This window comes from Natator depressus, chromosome 2 (genome assembly GCF_965152275.1).
Source record: "Natator depressus isolate rNatDep1 chromosome 2, rNatDep2.hap1, whole genome shotgun sequence".
NCBI lineage: Eukaryota > Metazoa > Chordata > Testudines > Cheloniidae > Natator > Natator depressus.
This window is the reverse complement of record NC_134235.1, coordinates 48,491,898-48,516,474: the sequence shown is the minus strand read 5'-3', so window position 1 is coordinate 48,516,474 and position 24,577 is coordinate 48,491,898. Positions and strand designations below refer to the sequence as shown.

The 24,577-nt window shown below is 40.0% G+C and overlaps 1 protein-coding gene across 14 annotated transcripts in view; it reads left to right on the top strand.

Annotated features, from left to right (window-relative positions):
* The window catches only part of RALYL (RALY RNA binding protein like), a 581,991-nt gene that overhangs the window by 436,377 nt on the left and 121,037 nt on the right, over positions 1-24,577 (top strand). The window lies entirely within an intron of this gene.

The following is a 24,577-nucleotide window of genomic DNA, read 5'->3' as shown; positions in this document are numbered from 1 at the left end:
TGCATATTTATGCAGCTATATTGAGTTTCTTACTAACGTCAATGGCAATACATGCAAGAGTGAAGTAACTAATTATTCATTTACTATTAGAATATTACTGGCCAATAGAAAATTGAGTGAAATCTCATTCATAAGAACATAATTCATATTTATTTTGTGGCTCAATCCTGAAGGCTGCTGAAAAAAAAATAGATAGTGAAAACACTTGAGTTCAGCACCTATCATTTGCACACAGAGAGGTTTCTGTGTAGTGAAGAGGAATGTGTGCAGAGCAAGGCAACGAGAGCAAACCTGTGAACTGGGCACTGGTGGAAGTGAGCATGACAAGGGCAGAGACAGTGCCCAGGTATGGACAGTTCCCAAACAGAAAAAGGTGACATCGGTGTATGTATTATTTGTTTTAAATTGTTCACCGAGCTCTATATTATTGACTTGCATATGAAGAATACTTGTTTACAAATGAAAGCGTTTCATTTTTGCAATCACTCTACTTTTATTATATAAAATAACAGCTATTTTAGCAACAGCTAGAGAATATATATGTATGTATACAGGATCAGCTCCTGGGCCTTCCTAGGACTGCTTTGCATTGGTATTGCAAAGGGGCTACAAATTAGATTATCCAGCTACCTGAGGAGTTTATCACAGAAGGGTAGGGTCACATATCTGGCTCCGTGCCACTCTCTCCTGCCTCCCCTTGGCGTAGGGGTTATGTCAAGGGAAGAGAGGGTATGGCTGACAGCAGCATTGAGGCTCCAGAGTGAGGTGTGGCAGGAAAGCGGTTCAAAGTTTTTCTCCCCGCTGCCACCAATCTGGGCCCTCCACAAAGTATAGCTCAGCCAGAATCACTAGGTTAAACTACTTTGTGGATCACGTGTCCCCTTTTATAACCTTTATGTTGAAATGTCCCCAATTAATATTAAAGTTATTAAAGATAAGGGCGCAATAAAACCCAACTTACTTTTCAGGTTCCAGTCTCTAGGTCAGTTACAGAAAATGTATTTAGTAGAGGACCACTAGGAAACATTTAGAATGATAAAACCAAACTTTATTCAAAAGAGAAATGATTCGTTAAGCAAACAGGATGCAATTACCACTTACACAATAATACAACTATACTTACACTCAAAGATGAAATAGTGTGTCACATGGACAGCACTACGTACAGCCTTATAATCCTGGAACCTAACAGTACCCTTTAGAGGTTAATTGGAGCGCTCCCCAAATCAGCAAAATTACTCCTTTTATATTCCAGTATAACACTAATTAACATTAAATTGCCCGTACCATAATTATATTTCTGCCACCTCCTTATTGGCTTTTTACATTACACATTTCAATTAACATCTACACCAATGTTTTTCCCATACTATCAGTATAGATAGCACTTTAATAAAGCATTCACAATTCCCAAAAACACTCATTAAAAACCTTGCTTAAACCAATTATAACCAAAACATCGCGGTAACATAGCCCTGGGTCATGTCCTTGCTAACTCCTACTTTCCCGTCACTCTCTATTTCCAATTTATAGCTAATTTTCTTCATATTAACTACTTCAAATTCCAATACTCCTCGACACTTAGGCTAATTTAGGCACAAAACCTAATTTCTACTTATTTCTGAACCTTAATCCTATAGGCTCCATCACACATGCACACACGTGCATGTGCACACACAGACACACACACGGCAGTGGGAGAGGCCCAGAGGCATAGAAGGGGGTCAGAGTAATGGACTCTGTTCCCAAAAGAGAGATTAGAGATGAGATACCAAGTAGATGCTACACAGCATCCCTGTGGGGATTCTCCCTTTCAGGATTCCAATTGCATGGAGCTCGGGAGAGCACTGTTAATGCATTTTTACACTTTGAATTTAAATATCATCAATTAAATAATAAAAATTTAGGATGTAAGACAGACTGGATGGCATGGGGAATTCTTTATAAGGTGCAGAATCTTTCATCATTGCTCACTAAGACAATTCTGGTCCGGGTCAAGAGGAATTTAGAGTCATCATTTCATGGTCTATAAGAATTTAGTTCATGGTCTTGGTCCAGTGGACAGGTGTCATCATCATAAATGACTCTAGTTGGAACCCTGTTTGACAGTTGTAATACACTGATTGCGTCTGGACAGTGAATTATCCAGTAATCCCTGAAGGTGGTTCCTAGTGCTCAAGGTTTGAGGCATGTTGTCAGGGAATGTGCGGTAGCTGATCTGTTAGATAAATGACTGGATTTTCCAAGGCACCCTAAAGTATTTTTTTAAATACTTGTCTAAGTCAAGCCTCTGCCCATTCATTTAGAGAAGAAATAGCTGTGCATCATTTAGAGGTACCGGTGATTTGGTGAAAAATGCAATGAGTAGCTATGAGAAAAAGTTGATTCTTTAGGTATTATCATCCCCTAAGATGATATGGTTATGAAACAGAAACTGTGTTGGAAGGCAAAACATTTTCTATTTACAAAAAGACTGTCTTTCTTTTCTTTTGTTGTGCCTCAGATCGTTACTGTGCTAATTAGATGTATTACAGGTTTTTGTATAGTAATTGCAATCATATATAATTGCATAATTCTATTATTTCTTAGCTCATTTGACAATTCAGAATTTTAGCCTGACTGTCCTAATCTTGGATTAATCCAACTGCAGGATTAATGGTATCCATTTTCTTCAGTGAGTACCCCAAAGGCTCGTATGGACGGAGTTTGAAATGAGCTATGACAGAGATTCTCTATCACATCACAAAGAAGAATGGAGAAGTATTACCTGTTTCTTACTCAACTTCTTTGTGTCTTTTTCTGTGCTCTCTGAATTTACCTTCATCTTATTCAACAATCTCCTCAACACCCCCAGCTTCCATTTGTTCTCCAACAAATTGGCAAACTAATAATTCAAAGGTTGAGGGACAGTTGAGGATATAGTTTGTATATTTAATAAAAATGGTACGTATTTTGATCATATCTCCCTCCCCCCACTCACTTTTTGTAAGTTGCTTGTTATCTTCATTTTTTTGCACTTTCTTCCTGTTTGCTGGATAGCACCTAGCAAGTTATGGGGGCTTCCACAACAAATTATAACCACTGTCTTCTGTTTTTCTCCTGAGACAAAGATCATCTTCCTCCATTACACGAAATATCTGCATTTTTGAAGCATATAGTCACTATGGTACTTAGGAGCAATTACAGATTTACTTCATTGTTTGCCCAGTAATACTTAGTTCTGTGTTCATCTCTTCTGAGGAAAAAGTTAACATTCAAAACATACTGGTTTCAGAAAATGGAAATGTACCACATACTCGATTATTTGGGACAGGAATAAAGGCATATAAGGCATCTATGGGTGTGGCCTATGAACTGCAGAGAGCCTGGGGAATATGCCCTAAAGACACAGATAATTAGGGCATCAGTATGTAGTATCAACCTCTCCTCATTTCCCGTCCCCTCGCACTTTGCAGCTAGAGGAAGGCATGAGTCAGAAACTCAAATTTGAATACATACCTTTTGTAGGAGGGAGTTGGGAGGAAGGATTAAAAGGTTTTGTGTTAGATCTGGAACAAGCCTATTTTCCAGATCCAGTTCAGATGCAATCCACCATGGCAGCAGTGACTTCTTGCAAGATCTTGTGAAGTTTTCCTATTTGGTGCAAACATTTTGCAAAAATGGTTCACAAAATTTCATCACTATCAAATCCAAACCTGCTTTGGTGGCTAATGTTGGCTTCTGGGGATGCTTCTCTTCCCTTACACCACCAACTGGACTGCCACAGACATGGTACTCAGCTCTAGCATTGTGCTGCTTCAAGAGATGGTGACGCTGGCTCCCCAGAACTGAGCACAGTGTGGGCTTGGGCAGGAGGAAATTGTGATGGGTTCAGTCACAGAGACCCCCTGGGGACTGTCACCTGACATGCTGAAATTACCTCTGAGCCTGTTTTCCCTGCCAGCTTGGGACTCCAGAATCTTGCCTTGTTGAGCCAGACACGCAAGCCTGCTGCAACACAGACTCAGGGACTGGGCCACGCCCCCAAAATTGCAGACTTTAACCAAAAACAGCTCAGCAGGTTACCTCTCCAGCACCCAGACACCCAGTTCCCAATGGGCTCCAAACCCCAAAGAAGTCTGTTTTACTCTGTATAAAGCTTATACAGGGTAAACTCATAAATTGTCTGCCCTCTATAATAGTGATAGAGAGATATGCACAGCTGTTTGCTCCCCCAGGTATCAATCACTTACTCTGGGTTCATTAACAAACAAAAGTGATTGTATTAAGTATAAAAAGTAGGATTTAAGTGGTTTCAAGTAATAACAGATAGAACAAAGTAAGTCACCAAGCAAAATAAAGCAAAAACACACAAGTCTAAGCCTAATACATTAAGAAACTGATTACAGGTATTATCTCACCCTCAGAGATGTTCCAATAAGCTTCTTTCACAGACTAGATGCCTTCCTAGTCTGGGCCCAATCCTTTCCCTGATACAGTCTTTGTTAGTTCCAGCAGAGATCTCAGGTGGTAAGCAGGGGTTTTCTGATGACTGCCAGCCTCCTTTGTCCTGCTCCACCCCCTTTTGTAGCTTTGGCCCAAGGCAGGAATCTTTTGTCTCTCTGGGTCCCCACCCCTCCTTCTAAATAGAAAAGTTCCAGATTAAAGATGGATTCCAGTATCATGTGACATGGTCACATGTCCTATGAGACGCCAGCCTCCATTCTTCCTGGGCTGGCCTACACATACACAGGAAGGTTTGCAAGTAAACAGAGCCATTTACAGTTCATTGATTCTGAAGCACCCTGAATGCTTATCTTATTCTCCTAACTCCAGACATAGAAATAATACATGCAAACAAATAGGATGAACACACTTAGTAGATTATAAGCTTTGTAATGATACCTTACAAGAGACCTTTTGCATAAAGCATATTCCAGTTACATCATATTCGCATTCATAAGCATATTTCCATAAAGCATATGGAGTGCAACGTCACAGGAATTACTGTTACCGAGTTCAGGAGCAAAAGAGAGTGGAAGAGGGACAGAGTAATTGATCCAGTATGGCCAGTTTCAAGCATTCAATAATCATTAGTCCAGTCCCAAGAGATCATGAGATTTTTAAAAACAGACCTTTTTTTTCGTGGGCTCTTTTTATTTGACTTCTGGTGTTTGAGTCTTTGGGTTCACATTTTCAAGCTTTTTTTACATATACAATGGATAGTAATGATAGCTGAAATTCACATTTACACACATGGTTCCAAGAGCTGTGGCTTGAATCAAAAAACTTCCAAATATTGTGAAATTCTCAATAAAATCACAAGAGTTGGCATCACTAATTCCTTGCCCTCTCCTGATTTCTGCTGAGTGTCAGTGACCAGGAGATTCTTCCAATTGTTTTCTCAGCCATTCAGGTGACTTTCCAACTGCCCCATCATGATCCACCTGAGGGCTATGCCACTCCAGGTAGGACCCACTGTGTCAGAGCACAGTGATTCTAGATTTGAGTGTTACTAGGAAGAAAGGTTAGTGCTGTGGTGTTAAGGCAAGAGGCTGGGACTCAGGAAAACTGTATTCTATTCTAGTTCTATCACAGATTTCCTGAGTGATCTTGGGTGATTCATTTCATCTCTCTGTGCCTCAGTTCTCCATCTGCAAAATGGGGACAATGCTACTTCCTTTCTCTTACCCTTTGTCTACATTATCTATTTAGGGTCTGCCTTAGGAACGCATCCCTATTCAGGAAACCCCTAAACCAAGTCCATCTCTATTCAGAATGTGCTTAAATTCCGAATCAGGATGGACTTGCTGAAGTGGTTTCCAAAACTGGGGCCTCAGATTAAAAACTCTGTGGGGCCAGGATTGTTTCTTACTATGTATTTGGTACAGAGCTTTTTTTTCGTGGGCTCTTTTTATTTGACTTCTGGTGTTTGAGTCTTTGGGTTCACATTTTCAAGCTTTTTTTACATATACAATGGATAGTAATGATAGCTGAAATTCACATTTACACACATGGCTCCAAGAGCTGTGGCTTGAATCAAAAAACTTCCAAATATTGTGAAATTCTCAATAAAATCACAAGAGTTGGCATCACTAATTCCTTGCCCTCTCCTGATTTCTGCTGAGTGTCAGTGACCAGGAGATTCTTCCAATTGTTTTCTCAGCCATTCAGGTGACTTTTCAACTGCCCCATCATGATCCACCTGAGGGCTATGCCACTCCAGGTAGGACCCACTGTGTCAGAGCACAGTGATTCTAGATTTGAGTGTTACTAGGAAGAAAGGTTAGTGCTGTGGTGTTAAGGCAAGAGGCTGGGACTCAGGAAAACTGTATTCTATTCTAGTTCTATCACAGATTTCCTGAGTGATCTTGGGTGATTCATTTCATCTCTCTGTGCCTCAGTTCTCCATCTGCAAAATGGGGACAATGCTACTTCCTTTCTCTTACCCTTTGTCTACATTATCTATTTAGGGTCTGCCTTAGGAACGCATCCCTATTCAGGAAACCACTAAACCAAGTCCATCTCTATTCAGAATGTGCTTAAATTCCGAATCAGGATGGACTTGCTGAAGTGGTTTCCAAAACTGGGGCCTCAGATTAAAAACTCTGTGGGGCCAGGATTGTTTCTTACTATGTATTTGGTACAGAGCTTAGCACAGGTGACATAATACAAATAATAAACAGTACTGATAATAGAAAAATGAGAGGGGACTTGTGTAAGGTATTGCATGGTTGCATAACTAAGGGTAATGGGCTGAAAATGAGTACGGAAAGTGTAACCTGAAAAATGCCTCATGCAAATACAATTTTAAAAATTCAGCTGTTTGTTAAAGGATTAAGCATCCCTTGCATACTTTTGTGAATAAGCAACTAGACTTCAATAATCAGATTTAAATCCTAGAATTTACTGATATGTAATTTGTAATAATCAGAATTTACCTGAACCATGACCCATTTTCCCCATATGTCTCTCCTACTGTGGAACCTTGCAGTCCCAACCATTTCATCTTCCTTACAAAGAAATCTTGTTATAATCTTATACCATTTTTATTGGCTGCATTTGTAATCTACTTAATGTAATCAATTGCTCTGAAAAGAACGATGTATGACAGGACAACAAATATTCCATTTATGGGGAATTCAAAGAATTATAAGGACCACTATTTTCATCTGCATGACATTTTGCTGTCCATTAAGCAAAATGTATGGAAGATGCATCTTAAAATTGTGTAAAGCTATAAACTGTGATTTTTGAGTAACATTTATCAAAGTGATTCTTGCCGTCATATTTATTTTCTTGGGCATTCAGTAGTGTAGATGTGTCTGCTTCATTGCAGATTTTGAATCCTGGATCAGTCCGCTTTTTCCTTGATGCTCAGGACAACTTCATTCTTGGTCACGTGAGTGAGAGAAGGTGGATGAGGTAATATCTTTTATTGTATCAACTTCTGCTGGTGAAAAAGACAAGCTCTTTGTGGAGAGTGGAGTTCGAAAGCTTGTCTCTTTCACCAGCAGAAGTTGGTCCCATAAAAGATATTATATCACCCACCTTGTCTTTCATATCCTGGGAGCAACCCAGCTACAGCAACACTGCATACAACAGTGGAATTCTTAGTTATATGTCAGTTATATAGCACAGTGGTGTCACCACAAGTTGTCATGCAACTACCCCTGTTTTAAACTAAAGTACTGGTATCATTAAAACAGGAACAAATGCAAATGTCTAGATCTTATTAACTAAAGCAACAGCAAGCTTCCCAGTGGTAGAATCTCTGTTTTATAAATACTGACACTTTAGATACAATGGGTAGGCTAGGCATGGACATGTTCTTCCTATGCCTTTAATCCAACTGAATTCCAACCCAGAATACAAGCTTCCAATCTTAAATGTATTTTCCCCCTTAGTTAATATCGTACTAATACTTAGATTTTTCAGATTCGCACCTATAATTTGTGACTCCTCTTGTGCTTGGTAAGCAGTTTCAGAAACTACTGTCCTACCACCCACCAACAGTTCTAGCTACAGTTATCTAGTATTACATGTAAAGTGAAAATGCAAAGTAGAGACCATTGTAATCAAGAGAGTAAAAATATCTCAGCAATAAAACTTCTATGACTAGACTCGAGAGCAAGTCAGTGCAACGTTGATAAATCAGATCCACTATGCTTTGGGCGTGTCTGCTCAGGCCAGTCATTTTAACTGTATTTGTACATCTTTATTCCATTCCTGGAAAGCCCTCTGCCTTTGGTTTTGTTTCTAATGCAGGTTTATTTCTGGATCTGCCTCAGAGTTTTAAAATCATGAAGGTGAAATTCTGGGCCCAACTGGGCCCTCTATGAGGAGAGTCTTTGTCAGTCCCTTACCTGATGGAGGGTCTCTCACTCAAGACCCTTACTAGAACTAGGTGAATAACAGAAAATTATTTTATACCTTTCATAAAATTTATAAAATTAATTATCTGATTAATGTTTCATCACTGGGCTCCCATATTCTGTTTACCTTCTAGACTTTTATTCTTAAATCCACTTCTGGTTCAATCATAATCCCAAAGAAATTCAAGGAGTTGTTGCAATCTCTCTTCTTCAAGTGATGCCAGGGTAAAAGGAAGGGAAATCTGGTTACTGATTATCTTTATTTCTGGTCCGATAAGAAGAGAAACTCACAAATCTAAATTTGTGTCTGAGTGTGGAAAATTAAATACATTAAAAATAATCAAGGGAAATATTTTTCAATTTACTGTCTCTATATAAGAATTAGACATTGTCACTCTGTTTTTATAATTATTGCTGGGACTCTAACAATACGGACAGCAATACGAAGGACGTACATGGGGCAAAGATTTCATAACAGAGCTCAGTAATAACGATTAGTAACAGCAGCAAATGCACTTGCATTTTTACATTCAGTAACAAGTTGTCTTTCGTCGTTTTCATTTCCTTTGTTTTATTGTGCAAGAATTAGTCTTGCAAGCTTCATTCTGGTTCACTTGTAAACATGGCGAAGGCGGACCACTGGTGTGAAGCCAAAAAATTTCCAACTGTCTGTTAGTGACTACTATACTTCTATTTGCCTTCTATCACTTAAAATAATTCTAGCATGAGGGAGGATTAGGGTTCTGCACAATTGACTTTATTTTTATTTTTATTCTTTAAATTTCTGCAGTTGTCTTTTGTCATGGTTTATTATTCCTGCTTCACATCAAGCCATAAAGCAGAAGTGAGTGATAGGTGTTCTTTTATCAGATCTAATTATTTCAGAGGTAACTTCAATTGTGCTTAAGAAAACTATGCTTATTTTTGATTGCTCTGTGAATGAAGCCATAATTATTGTCTGCATTTAGAAAGTGTGCACCAGCAAAATTATTTTTATCAGGCAGGTTTATGACTGTCGTGCTGTGGAGAGAGAGCGAGCTATGATATAGTATTTAATTGTAACAGTTCATTCAGTTCATTCCCATTCTCCTTACTGTAACTCAGGAATAGGCTAATTATAATGCAGATATGGCCGTTTCAGCAAAACAAATCAGTGACTGTAACTGATCTATAAGAAAAATGCTACTTTTACTACGGAACAATATCCTGTGCCTTTAAGCCAATGCTCAGTTCATATAGGAGAAACCTATCTCTGTGATCTTTCTAAACTCTTGGATAACAGGGTTCTACTTCAGTTGGCTGCTCCATGGTATGATATGGTGCCATGATGTAAGTCCTTAGTGTCACAGTTAAATGTTAGAATCAAAGAGATTAAGGCTTGAAGGAATCACCAGATCATCTAGTCCAGGGGTGGGCAAAATCTTTGGCCTGCCACATCAGGGAATAGAAATTCTATGATGCGCCATGAATGCTCACAAAATTGGGGTTGGGGTTCAAGAGAGCGTGAGGGTGAGGGCTCTGGTTGGGGGTGTGGGCTCTGGGGATGAGGAGTTTGGGGTGTAGGAGGGTGCTCTGGGCTGGGACTGAGGGTTTGGAGGGCGGGAGGGGGATCAGGGCTGGGGCAGGGAGTTGGGGCATGGGGAGAGGCCCTGGGTGCAGGCTCCCAGTGGCACTTATCTCAAGCAGCTCCCGGAAGCAGTGGCATGTCCCTTCTCCAGCTCCTACGTGGAGGCGCGGCCAGGTGGCTCTGCACGCTGCCCCATCCGCAGCACCACACCTGCATCTCCCATTGGAGCACCGCAGGGAGCCATTGGAGCATGTAGGAGCCAGAGCAGGGCCATGCCGCGGATTCCGGGAGCTTTGTGATGTGGCCCCCAATCCAGAGCCCCGGCCGGAGTGCCGGTGCAGTGCAAGCCCCAGACCCTGCCCCCCAGTGGGACCTCGCAGGCCAGCTTAAAACATCTCGTATTTGGCCTGGGGGCAGTAGTTTCCCCATCCCTACTTTAAGCTGTAACTAGAGACCTGCTGGTTGCAGGATCCTGGAGGAGAGGAGGTAGTGGGCACCTTTTACCACCGAGGGTCTTATGTTCTGGGTTACTCCAGCAGAAGCTGTTATAAACAAAGACTGTATCTAACCCACTATCTTTAAGTAGGTTCTGTTTCCATTCTGGGAATGGTTTATATTACACTATATTGTCTGCTTTTCTATAATTGTAGTCTGGCCTTTGCACAGATATCTCATAAAAGGAAAATGTATTTGTTTTAATCTAGAAAATAATGGCTAGCAATCTGTACTAACAAAAGCTGGCAGAAAGGTATTCTTGGATACATTTAGTGCAGGAATTTGTTTATGAACGAATAACTTGCACAATGTATGTATAAAGCCAAATAATAATTCCTCAGAGTATACTCTGTGTGTGTTCATTTTAAAAAACGATTTACACACTTTTCAGTATTCACACAGGGTTGGTTAAGATATTTTCATGTCATGTAAGGGCAGAAGGTTAGATTAACATTTCCATTTAGGTTACGTTTTCAGACAAATTCATTTGTCATCTGAATATAAGCATAAAACAGAGATGGAGCCATCTGGGCTACATGCCACATACGGGATTAGAGTTAGTATCTAATTTTTGCCCGACAAAATACCTAGATAAATAATGGAAACAACCTGGATAAATAATGGAAACAAAACAAAAACCCTCAAAATGTAGCAACTGATTCCTCCAAGATTACAGCTTGTAAATATTCTGCAGTAAACATTTGTTTCTTCTAGTTTACTGATGTTTGGTCTTGGCAATTGGCCATTTTTGTCAACTTGACTATGAGAAAATGTTTGTGTGGTGCAGTTTATGATCTCTCTTTATTAACCTCAGGCTTTGGAACACTTTATACTGTTAAACAAAAGCTTCTAAGGAGCAACAAAAAAGAAAGGCGGAGGAAAAGGCACAGGAAAAATGAGAAGTTAATTGCTATTGTTGATCCTGTAGTATTTACAGAGGTTGCTGCTAATGACTCTACATGGAATAAGAAGATAAAGTGAATGAATATGTTTACTAATATCTACTGTTTGGTGTAACTGTAGTCTTATTTTTAGTCCTTTGTGGAACACTGAATGCAGTGGCAATGGAAAGTTTCTTACAACAAATACAGTATGTGAAGCAATGTAGTCCAGTGAGTAAGGGCAGTGAGTAAGGGCACGGCAGCACTTTAACTGGGCTTTCATAATTGCGGCACAGCTCTGGGAGAGAGCTCTCCCAGCTTTCTAAAAAAACCACCTCCATGAGGAGCGTGCACTGTCTATACTGGTATGTTACAGCCCTGAAACTTGCAGCATTCAGGGGTGTGTTTGTTCACATCGCTGGGCGAGAAAGTTGCAGCACTGTAAAGTGCCAGTGTACACAAGCCCTAAGTGTGACCAGAGTCCCAGGAGAGCCACACTGAGGTTACTCAATTAGGGTAAACTGCAAAGAATGGGGAGACAATCCCCAAAGCTGGTGGATATTCCAATACTTAGATTTACCAAGCCAGCACATAAACCTTACTCGTTACCCAGAAGCCAACAACACAGTTCCTTTAAAGCAACCCAGCCTCAGACCTCCACCCAGACACCCAAGTCAAATATGATGAGGATAATGAAAATGAAAATCTTATCATATAATAAAGTTCTACCAATCCCAAAGGATGGACACATTACCTCCCAGGTTAATAAATATTTCAGATCTTACCCAAATACTCGCTTACAGCCAATTCTTATTAACTAAACTAAAATGTATTGATAAAGAAAAGAAAGTATTGGTTAAAAGATCAGCATACATACAGAAATGAGTACAGTTCTGAGATCAGTTTCATAGTAGAGATAGTGAGCTTTGCAGTTGCAAAGAGTTCTTTCAGAATGAGTCCATAGGTTATAGTCCAATGTTCATATTGAGGGTGATCCAGATGGGACTGGAGATCTCAGTCTTACGACTCAAGCTTCCCTGGATAAAGCGTCAAGCAGATCTGAGATAAAAAGGATCAGGACCCAAGACACCTTTATACAATTCCAGGTCTTTTCTTGACAGCTCGGAGTCCTTAGGCGAACAGTAGGCAATCATGGAGACTTTGAAGTTGACCTGTTTCCTAAGCATCACCGGTAATTAGCTACAGGGATTAACATAAAGCAATTGCCTATTTTCCACCATTCGCAAGTGATTTGCTATACATTTCAAAGAGAGATGAATACAGTGATGTTACTATTTTTACATTTCGTTTAAATGTCAAGATCTCCTTTTGATTTCTGAATTAACAGAATACAGCATAGACAGGAACTCTTTGGTTACATTGTTAACCTCTAAAAATATATATGTAAACACAAAAAACCACAAACATTATCTAATAATATGTCTCTAGAGGTTGTATTTGGATTATTTATCTTGCAGGATGCTTAACCCTTTCTGGCCATGTGTCACAGTAAGGCACTGGACTTGCAGTCAGGAGATCTGGGTCAATACCCAGCTCAGCTACATAGAATCATAGAATATCAGGGTTGGAAGGGACCTCAGGAGGTCATCTAGTCCAACCACCTGCTCAAAACAGGACCAATCCCCAATTTTTGCCCCAGATCCCTAAATGGCCCCCTCAAGGATTGAACTCACAACCCTGGGTTTAGCAGGCCAATGGTCAAACCACTGAGCTATCCCTCCCCCATTTTTTTTTTTGAAGCCCTGTACAATTACTTTATTTAAAAGATTCTAGAGAATTTGACAGTCACCAGAAACTGCTTTTGGACAGATTTACAGGTCTTCAATAGGTTTGTGTGGCCAGTATGGATACTTTTCCTTGTCCAATTTGGTTTCAGAGAAGACCTCATTCAAGTCCTCAAATGTCATCTGATCAAATGGAATCATGGTTCTGAACTTCTCAAGCTGTTTCTCATACTGGACAATACGGGATTTAGAGACCTGCACATATTCAGCAGCGCTACACACTAAAATAAATACAGACACTACACACTAAAATAAAGGGCCATGCTCTATATAGCACATGTTCTATGAATATGCACAGCTGAGAACATGCAAACCCAGTTGTAATTTCTCATTATTATTTGGATCACTTTTGCAGGGGCTTATATGTATCTTCTTTATAATAAGCAATGGCAGCTATATAACCAGAAACAAAACGACTCAGGGATGGTGGGCTCATTTGCATCCATTGTTTATTCCTTTTTCTTAAGGAAAGCTGGCATGCTCAAGTTGACAGTGACCATGAAGTGATGATTGAGGTAGGCAGAAGTATGCAGGGCTGCACCTATTTTAGCTACTTATTGTATGTTCCCAAATTTCATCTCAGCTCTTTCCAAAAAAGTTAAGACCTTTGTCTGCAACCTCTTATTCAAGATGTTTAAACCAGATGAAATTTATCATACTGTGTGATATAAGCGTAAATGGGACTTTCCAAAGCCATCAGCACTGACCTAAATCTGCTCTCACTGAAGTCAGTTTTGCCGATGACTTCAGTGAGAGCAGAGTTATGCTCACATTGGGAACTTCTGAAAATGTCACTCTCAGAATTCTTCATCAGAAAACAACAACCGCTACTTTTGCCACTGACGAGTAATTGCTAATGAAACAACAGCACAAATATTTCTATTCACAGGATTATATAGAGAGAGTTTGGTAAAGCAGCAGTATGGCCTATTAAAGAAAAGGATTATAATTTTATGTCACAACAGAATATAAGTGTGGGCACTGAGCTTTTAAGATTCACGCTAATAATACTATGGCTGTCAGTCCAGAATAAATATATTTAGAATTTAGCAATATCCAAGAACACACTTAAGAGTACAAAATGTTTCCTGACGTTAAAATGTTGCCAAACAGGGATCTATACATTAACTGTCCACACATTAGGAGGAAACATGCTGTTCTGACATTGTCAGAGTTTTATCCCCTTATATTTAATGGGACTACTCAGTCCTAAAACTTAAAACTGACTGTAATAAATACACACATTATAAAAACAGACAATCTTTTTTTTTAACTAAAAACGTATTTTAAAATAACAGAACTTGAAGGCTTTAAAACTTTTCTTTTCCGTAAAAATGACAGACATGAAATTAGCAGTTGATTCAGTGTGTCCAAAAGATTAATGTTTCCAGGTGAGCTCAGGGAACTGTTTCATTTGGTCAGCCACTGGGAGGTTTTCATTGCACTGCAGAAAATCTGACAGTTCTGAAAGGTGCAGGTAGAAGTTCCAGATAAGATTTATGTCACCACTGGTCCCTTTAAAAATTATGATAAATAGCAGTTTTCAGAAAGAAAATTTCCATGGTTTATGAATGTTTTATTTGCTGTATATTCAAGCAATTCATTCCTACATCAATTTCAATAATATGAATTTAACTCCAGGTTTAGAGATTGGTGTATAGGACATCTCTAATTCAAGATTTCTCAGTGTTTGCATTATAAATCTGTATTTTCAGATGATTAGGAGTCAGTAGTAAAAATTAGTTCCAGGATTTGGCAAAAATGGTTCCAGTCTATGATTACACACACACATACACACACACACATTCTTAATTATATATTACATACAGAAAAGTGTGTATGTGTGTGTGCATATATATAAAAATAAATAAAATATTTAATTTTAAAACAACAACAAAACACATTTTTGCCACGGCCCGGAATTAATTTTTACTTCTGACTCCTAATCTTTTGAAAATACAGATTTATAATACAAACACTGAGCAATCTTGAATTAACGATGTCCTAAACACCAACCTACTAAACCTGGAGTTAAATTAATTAAAACCTATGCACATTATCCACTTTTCCCCCCAGAAGTGTATAGTATGTTTGTTTTAAATTACAAGACAACCATATAGAAAGGGTTTGCAGGGTTGATGATTTTTTACATTTGTTTATTAAAACTGCTTTGATTTTTTTTTAATTAAATTTGACAAACTATATTTATGGTCTCAATTTTTCTAATATATTTGATTTTTAAATTGAGTTTAAATGAGGTTTAAAACAGTTAGTTTATTTTATAAACTGATTTTTGCATAACATTTGCTATTTTAGATTCAAAATACTGCTAATAACACAGAATACACTTCAAGCTGCTCAACAGAGAACTTGTGAAGAATAGGTTATAAAGTGCATATGAAGAATCTCTGCACACAAGGCGAAACCTGAATCTTTTGAAGTCAATATCCAGAGTTCACTTGACTTCAGTGGGAGTAGAATGAGAGGGAATAAGAAGCAAAGTGAGATGCGTTGTTTATATAGATAATCGGAATATCTAGAGTTATGTTAGTTGATGCTAACAAAATGATTATTGGAAAAAAGATAAAAACTCATGCTTCGGGGATTACCACAATCATTAACTATTAATTGTTAGGATGAGACCTTCATAGGGGAATATTTTCCGACATCTATCTATTGTAGGGCTCTTGCATCTTCCTCTGAAGTATCTGATGCTGGATACTGGACTAGATGGACCACAAATCTGAGCCAGTCTGGCAATTCTTATGTTCCTACCATCATCCATTTACACCTTCCTCTGGGAAAACACAAATTATATTTATTGCTAAACAGAACAGACCCACTCTGTGTCATTTATTCTGAAGCTTGCCTGTACTTTCAGTTTACTGTAGCTCCTGCTTATAGCAAGCTGCATTGTTATGGTTTGGGTATCGGTATGAATTGAATCCACTCAGGGAAGTGTGTGCATTGGAAGTGACAGAGAATTAGTAACTGGCAATTAACGTAACTGTTAATTGTACTGAAATTTGGCATGTTGTTTATTTGAAAATTAGCTCCTGAATAATGCTGTCTCCCTTGTGTCATTCTTTGGCGGAATTATGCCTCCCTGTGCTGTCATTTTGTTCAACCTTGAAGTGTTCAAGAAAATGGCAAACAGGTCAGTGAATGCCATGGGATACTCTGAAATACTTAAATATGCTAGAGAAAATGGGTATTTTAAAATTTTATGTAAAAAATATGGGCCCCTCTAATACTGTGACAGTGCTTCATAAATATTTTACAGCAATCACATTACAGATAAAATTTCCACAACAGCTACCATATTGTATCTGGAATAGTGTAATATTTCCATATACTTGAAATAGGAAATAATTCCTGGATCTCATATAGCATTGTATGGCAAATATTATTATATACTTTAATATGTATACACTATTAAAGTATCACTGTCCATTGTGTGTGCTTACTTGATATATACATATACATATATAACCTAAAATTGATATATCTACGATATGATGATAACAAGCAAAGGGAAGTGATACAGGAAGGAGTAAGACGGGTTACATTACAAGATGAAGTGAGCTGTAGCTCACAAAAGCTTATGCTAAATAAATTTGTTAGTCTCTAAGGTGCCACAAGTACTCCTTTTCTTATTACAAGAAGGGAAATAACATTAATCCTATGTGTGGTGAATAAATATTACACATTCTGGTTTTTCTTATTTTAATTTTTTTTAAAGGAAATAAGGTGGGATCAAAATGGAGGAGTAGCTCACTCTAGGCAATGGTGGATAACTAGAACATAAGAACCAGGCAAAATAAGTGGTTTTCAAGGAGGAATTTGACAGCTGAGAGTGAGAATGACTGATCAAAATAAGAGCAATCTGGCTGAGAATAATGGTCTTGTGGTTAAGACACTAGAATAGGGATCTGTGTTCAGTTCCCTGCCGCAGGCTTCCTGCATGATCAATGCACTGTAGTCCTTGGTTTCCCGTCTACAAAATCAGGATGACAATTCCTTTGTCTCTATTGGCTGTCCAGTTAAGCAGGAAGCTCCTAGAGGCAGGGATTCTCTTACTAGGTGTTTGTACAGCATCAAGAACAATAGGACCACAACTGAATGTGCCATCCATAAGTGCTACTGAAATACAAATCATTTGTTGAAAACTGGGAAAACAATTTTGTGAAAGCAATTGAAGTAATTTCTGTTATACAGGGTTCAAAACAGACCCTTTTTGTTTGTTTGTCTTTTGTTTTATGAAATGATCTGAGACTTTTTAAATCAAAAACCTAGTTTCCAGTAAGATAGTACAGAAAATGAAAAAATTCAATAATGTTGGAAATTTAGATTACAATTTTGATTGAAATATCAATTTCAAATGTCACAGGAACAGTTTGCAAAAAAATGGGAAAGGCCAGAATGTCAGCAGGGGTTTTTTTGCAACTTGTGTTGTGAAGAACTTTTTGCATGAATAATGTTGACTGTCTCTAATAATAACAAGAAATGCCAGGCCAGATGCGTGGGACAGCATGAGACAAGGAAACCCTAAGACTCCACAGAACCCCCTTGCATCAAGTCTCGGTACTGGAGCTTGGCATGGAGAGTTAAGCCTCACAGAATGTGGAATTAAAGGACATGATGTGGGGCAGACAAGCCATCTAGATCAGTGTTGAAAAGAGAGAAAAATATTTTGGAAGAATAGGAAAAAATGGCTGAAGTTCGTAGCCATGTTGTTTAAAATGTGTCACAGATTCATAGATATTAAGGTCAGAAGGGACCATTATGATCATCCAGTCTGACCTCTTGCACAATGCAGGCCACAGAATCTGACCCACCCACTCCTGCGATAAACCTCTCACCTATGTCTGAGCTATTGAAGTCCTCAAATTATGATTTAAAGACTTCAAGGTGCAGAGAATCCTCCAGCAAGTGACCCATGCCCCATGCTACAGAGGAAGGCGAAAAAACCCCAGAGCCTCTTCCAATCTGCCCTGGAGGAAAATTCCTTCCCGACCCCAGATATGGTGATCAGCTGAACCCTGAGCATATGGACAAGATTCACCAGCCAGATACCCAGGAAAGAATTCTCTGTAGTAACTCAGATCCCACCCCATCTAACATCCCATCACAGGCCATTGGGCCTATTTACCATGAATAGTTAAAGATCAATTAATTGCCAAAATCATGTTATCCCATCATACCATCTCCTTCATAAACTTATCGAGTTTAATCTTGAAGCCAGGTAGGTCTTTTGCCCCCACTGCTTCCCTTGGAAGGCTATTCCAGAACTTCACTCCTCTGATGGTTAGAAACCTTTGTCTAATTTCAAATCTAAACTTCCCGATGGCCAATTTATATCCATTTGTTCTTGTGTCCACATTGGTACGGAGCTTAAATAATTCCTCTCCCTCTCTGGTATTTATCCCTCTGATATATTTACAGAGAGCAATCATATCTCCCCTCAACCTTCTTTTGGTTAGGCTAAACAAGCCAAGCTCTTTGAGTCTCCCTTCATAAGACAGGTTTTCCATTCCTTGGATCATCCTAGTAGCCCTTCTCTATACCTGTTCCAGTTTGAATACATCCCTTCTTAAACATGGGTGATCAGAACTGCACACAATATTCCAGGTGAGGTCTCACCAGTGCCTTGTATAACGGTACTAACACCTCCTTATCTCTACTGGAAATACCTCACCTGATGCGTTGCAAGACCGCATTAGCTTTTTTCACAGCCATATCACATTGGCGGCTCATAATCATCCTATGATTAACAAATACTCCAAGGTTCTTCTCCTCCTCCGTTACTTCTAATTGATGCATTCCCAGCTTATAACTAAAATTCTTGTTGTTAATCCCTAAATGCATCCCTAAACCCTTATGTTAATCCCTAAACCCTTACACTTCTCACTATTAAATTTCGTCCTATTACTATTACTCCAGTTTACAAGGTCATCCAAATCCTCCTGTATGATATCCCGGTCCTTCTCTAAATTGGCAATACCTCCCAGCTTTGTATCATCTGCAAACTTTATTAGCCCAGTCCCACTTTTTGTGCCAAAGTCAGTAATAAAAAGATTAAATAAGATTGGTCCCAAAATGATCCCTGAGGAACTCCCTAGTTCTCCTTCCTTACTCCCTAGTAACCTCCTTCCAGCCTGACAGTTCACCTTTCAGTATGACCCGCTGTAGTCTCCTCTTTAACCAATTCCTTATCCACCTTTCAATTTTCATATTGATCCCCATCTTTTCCAATTTAACTAATAATTCCCCATGTGGCACTGTATCAAACGCCTTACTGAAATCTAGGTAAATTAGATCCACTGCGTTTCCTTTGTCTAAAAATTCTGTTACTTTCTCAAAGAAGGAGATCAGCTTGGTTTGGCACGATCTACCTTTTGTAAAACCATGTTATATTTTGTCCCATTTACCATTGACCTCAATGTCCTTAACTACTTTCTCCTTCAATATTTTTTCCAAGACCTTGCATACTACAGATGTCAAACTAACAGGCCTGTAGTTACCCGGATCACTCTTTTTTCCCTTTCTTAAAAATAGGAACTATGCTGCAATTCTCCAGTCATACGGTACAACCCCCGAGTTTACAGATTCATTAAAAATTCTTGCTACTGGGCTTGCAATTTCATGTGCCAATTCCTTTAATATTCTTGGATGAAGATTATCTGGGCCCCCCGATTTAGTCCCATTAAGCTGTTCGAGTTTCGCTTCTACCTCAGATATGGTAATATCTACCTCCATATCCTCATTCGTGTTTGTCACGCTACCATTATCCCTAAGATCCTCATTAGCCTTATTAAAGACTGAGGCAAAGTATTTGTTTAGATATTGGGCCATGCCTAGATTATCCTTAACCTCCACTCCATCCTCAATGTTTAGCAGTCCCACTTCTTCTTTCTTTGTTTTCTTCTTATTTATTACGGCTATAGAACCTTTTACTATTGGTTTTAATTCCCTTTGCAAGGTCCAACTCTACTTGACTTTTAGCCTGTCTCACTTTATCCCTACATGTTCTGGCCTCAATAAGGTAGCTTTCCTTGCTGATCCCTCCCATCTTCCACTCCCTGTATGCTTTCTGCTTTTTCTTAATCACCTCTCTGAGGTGCTTGCTCATGCAGCTTGGTCTACAACTCCCATCTGTGAATTTTTTCCCCTTTCTTGGGATGCAGGCTTCCGATAGCTTCTGCAGCTTTGACTTAAAGTAATCCCAGGCCTCCTCTGCCTTTAGATCCATAAATTGTTCAGTCCAATCCACTTCCCTAACTAATTTCCTTAATTTTTGAAAGTCAGGCCTTTTGAAATCAAAAACCCTAGTCGCAGATTTATTTTTATTTATCCTTCCATTCAGTTTGAACTGAATTAGCTCATGATCACTTGAACCAAGGTTGTCCCCTACCACCATTTCTTCTGTGAGGTCCTCACTACTCACCAAAACCAAATCTAAAATGGTATTCCCCTCTAGTCGGTTCAGCAACTACTTGATGAAGGAATCCATCAGCTATCGCATCTAGGAAAATCTGAGCCCTATTATTATTACTAGCACTCGTCCTCCAGTCTATATCTGGGAAGTTAAAGTCTCCCATGATCACGCAGTTTCCATTAGTATTTACTTCATTAAAAACATTAAAGAGGGCTCTATCCATATCCAAATTAGATCCCAGTGGTCTATAGCACACCCCAAGAACTATCACAGGGGAGGCTCTAGTAGTTTTCTTCCCCAATGTGATTTTTGCCCAGACGGACTCTGTCTTATCCATTCCATCGCTTCTTATTTCTTTACAGTCTACCTCATCATTGATATACAATGCTACTCCACCACCTTTACCTTTATTTCTGCCTTTCCTAAACAGCACATACCCTTCAATAGCTGTAGTCCAGTCATGACTACTATTCCACCATGTTTCTGTTATCCCTATAATATCTGGTTTCACTTCCTGCACCAGTAGCTCTAGTTCCTCCATTTTGTTACCTAGGCTCCTCGCATTGGTGTACAAACATCTTAATTTTTGCTGTTTGGCCTCACTCACATTCTTTACCCAATTAGGCATGGTCATTCTACAGCCAGTATGACCAATTAGACTGGTATCCACACTGCCCTTCCTCCTTATGTCCATTCTCCTACCCATGGCTGTGTCCTTTCTGACTTTGTTTTCTTCCCTCTCAATGCTACAATCCAGCTTGGAAATTATCTGGACATCTCCCAACCATCTCCCCCAAATTCCTAGTTTAAAGCTCTCTTAATCTGTTGTGCCAGCCTCCATCCTCGAAGTCTATTTCCTTCCCTACTCAGATGAAGTCCAACCCGAGAGAACTGTCCTCTGTCCATGAATGCCTCCCAGTGGCCATACATCCCAAAGCTCTCCTTATAGCACCACTGCCTGAGCCATCTGTTGATAGTCATAATCTTGTCACACCTTTGTTGCCCTTCTCTAGGAACAGGCAGAATCCCACTGAAGATCACCTGAGCCTCGATTTCCTTAAGCGTCTTCCCCAGCCTGGCATAGTCTCCCTTGATACGTTCCAGCGAGAATCTACCAGTATCATTTGTTCCCACATGAAGGATAATTAGGGGTTCTTTTCCGCTCCCTTTAGGATCCTTTTCAACCTCAGGTCTACATCCCGTATCTTAGCACCTGGAAGACAGCACACCCTTCTATTCTCTGGATCAGCTCTGCTTACAGGCCTGTCTATTCTTCTCAGTAAGGAGTCCCCGATCACGTAGACCTGCCTTTTCCTGGTGACGGTGCTATTCTCCAATCTATCCCCTGTTCCCTCTGGCTGCAAGTTCTTTCCATTCCTATTCTCCCTTGTAATCCTCTTCAACCCATCCTGTATTCTCCTGGGGCTCATATTTGGTGTAGTCTCCATTGACTTTTCCTCTTTTCCTATAGGACTAGCTGCTCTTCTCTTCTTTCTTGCCCTTCCACCTTCAGTGACCACCTGCTGAGCCCCTTCTTCATTTTCCAACTCTGCAAGCCTATTCTTGAGCTCTATTCTCCTTCACTAGCCCATCTTTTCCTCTGCCTGGCTCTCTTAGTCAGATGCTTCCACTGTCCACTTTCCTCACCCAGCAGTCTCCGCTCAGAATTCTTCAGTCCTACTTCCATCTGCAAATCTGAGCTTTTCCCTTCAGCTGCCTCATGTCTTTGCTCCATAATCCACTCAAACCCCCTTCTAAACTCAACCAGACTTTCCACCTGCATCTCCAATATTTGGATCTTTTCCTCCATCAGCTCTATCAGATGGCATTTCATGTAGACAAAACTCTTACCAGGTACCCCCTCCAGGATCATGTACATACCGCAGCTTTCACATCCAGTCATCCTCATTGTGTCTTCCGCTACATGAGTCACTCCCACTGCTGCCTCTGTATCTGTCATAGCCTTCCCACCTAAATCCTGTTAATCTGGGAAACATAAACCACACCAAAACACCATCACCCACAGCAAAAACAAACCCCCAACAAGCACCACAAGACAAACTCCTACTGAAACTCCCCTGTTTACAGCTCTGTTGCTGGCTCCTGTGCCGCTGCCTGGCTGGCTGGCTGGCTACCTTTATAGGACCCCTAGTCAAAGAAGCCCTGCCCCCTAATCAAGGCTCAGCTTCTCTCCCAGCACAAAGCCCCTACAAGCCTCTACACATACAAATATTACAAATACAAAACCAAGTACAAATACCTTCTCCTCCAAGAGAACATTGGCAGGTCTGAAGGAGTTAATATGAGAGTCTCTTACTGCATCCCAGCTGCAATGTTGAAAGTCACTGCTTCAGGCTAAGTGCAGTGCTGAGGCACTTAAACATCTACTCAACATTAAGATTTACCAGAAGCTTGTGAAAATAACTATCTTTGGTTACTGAAGAGGAACACCAAATAATTTGGTAGCTGCTGCCCTGTAGCAATTATTCTTGATCTGAAACACAGGCGCTCTATCTTCTTTTCGTAAACAGCATCTTTATTGCTGTCAAGAGAAGGCAAAGGAATAAAGGAGTTCACTCAGCTCCTCACTATATGAAAAAGCTGCAAGCTTGGCTTGCATCTTCTGTGAGATAGAAGATAATGCCCACAGCTATTACACAAACTCCTTGTTTAAGACAGACCATGTCACCACTGTTGTGGCACATCACTCACTTGTGGACTGGTGCTACCTCACTAAAACCAACTACATGCTTCCTATTCATAATAGCAGTGTAAAGTAATAATGCAAAGGGTACAATAATATTATGTGACAATCCCCGCGTGAACTTTTTTAGGACTGGCTATCCTGACAACCAAGGCAGTTTTGTTGCTCTCCAAAAGGCAAAAATAAATAAATGTCATGTGACATTCCCCCCCCACCTCTGTTGTCCTTTTAGACTTTATATACATCTATATTTAGGAGTAGGCAGGCTAGGCACTACACAGATGCGTGTGGGATGGAAACCCTGCTCTCTCGGTGATGGAGCAGCTCCAGAATTGCTGCACCAAAGGCTACTCCAGCCCAATTGCAGATCCCTGGGTGACAGATCCATGTAGTAGTGGATCTTCCAGCCCTAGCTTTTCTATGCCCCGGCTTCTACTATCCCTGAGCGCTGCTGTGCAGAGAACTTGGTTGGGCTCATACCATGCCAGGGAGGGACAATTCCAACACATCTTCAAATGCAAAGGTGCCCACTAGAGGGCAGGCAATTATACTTGCCCCATACTGTAGTTTGGCCAGTTGAGGTGCAGCCCTTGGTAACTGTAGAAGTTCTTTACCCTGGACCAAATCATGTGGAAGGATAAGAGCCTCAAAGGCAATGAACCAGTGCACTTCCCTTTTGGGGTGAGAGGAAGGAGGTCTCCGCCTCTGTACACTGCAGATAATTGTTGCACAGTGGCTATCTGAGCCCCACTATGTGGAGCGTTTCAGGAGAGTCACCTAAGACATGGACAGGGAATGTGCTTCTACACAGGTAAAGGGTAGCACAGGGGATATGAAAACTATAGAAGCCCCAAGGCTGCAGTATCTGCCACAAAGCAGCTCTGCTCTTCCTCTGCAACCTAAGTAGAGAATTCCATTTCCCTTCTGCATCCCCAGAGAGCCAACTTGGTGCAAGATCTGTTTTCTAAGTTTGTTTAGAAGGGTCAGGATTTTCTGTAGAACTGAATAAGGTTTTGGGGAGTGTGGGGTGAGGGAAGGGTTTCAAACAACAGCATGCCTGCCACTTTAGTTAATCAATGGTGTTAAGAAGAGATAGTTGAACAAAGCACTTTCTTACACTATTCAAAAAGGCAGCTCTTTCTGGTTGAAGCATTTACAATAGCTGTCATCTTAGTTAGTATAAAGAAAATTTCCAGCTACTTGCATGCGAATGCAGCAGATACATGTGAGCAAATTATTTTTAGCACTATAGGTGAGTAGCATGTCACACACCTTCATTTAATATTTTACGAACAATGTTTATTTGAGTTTGTAATTAATTTTCTGGGAAGTT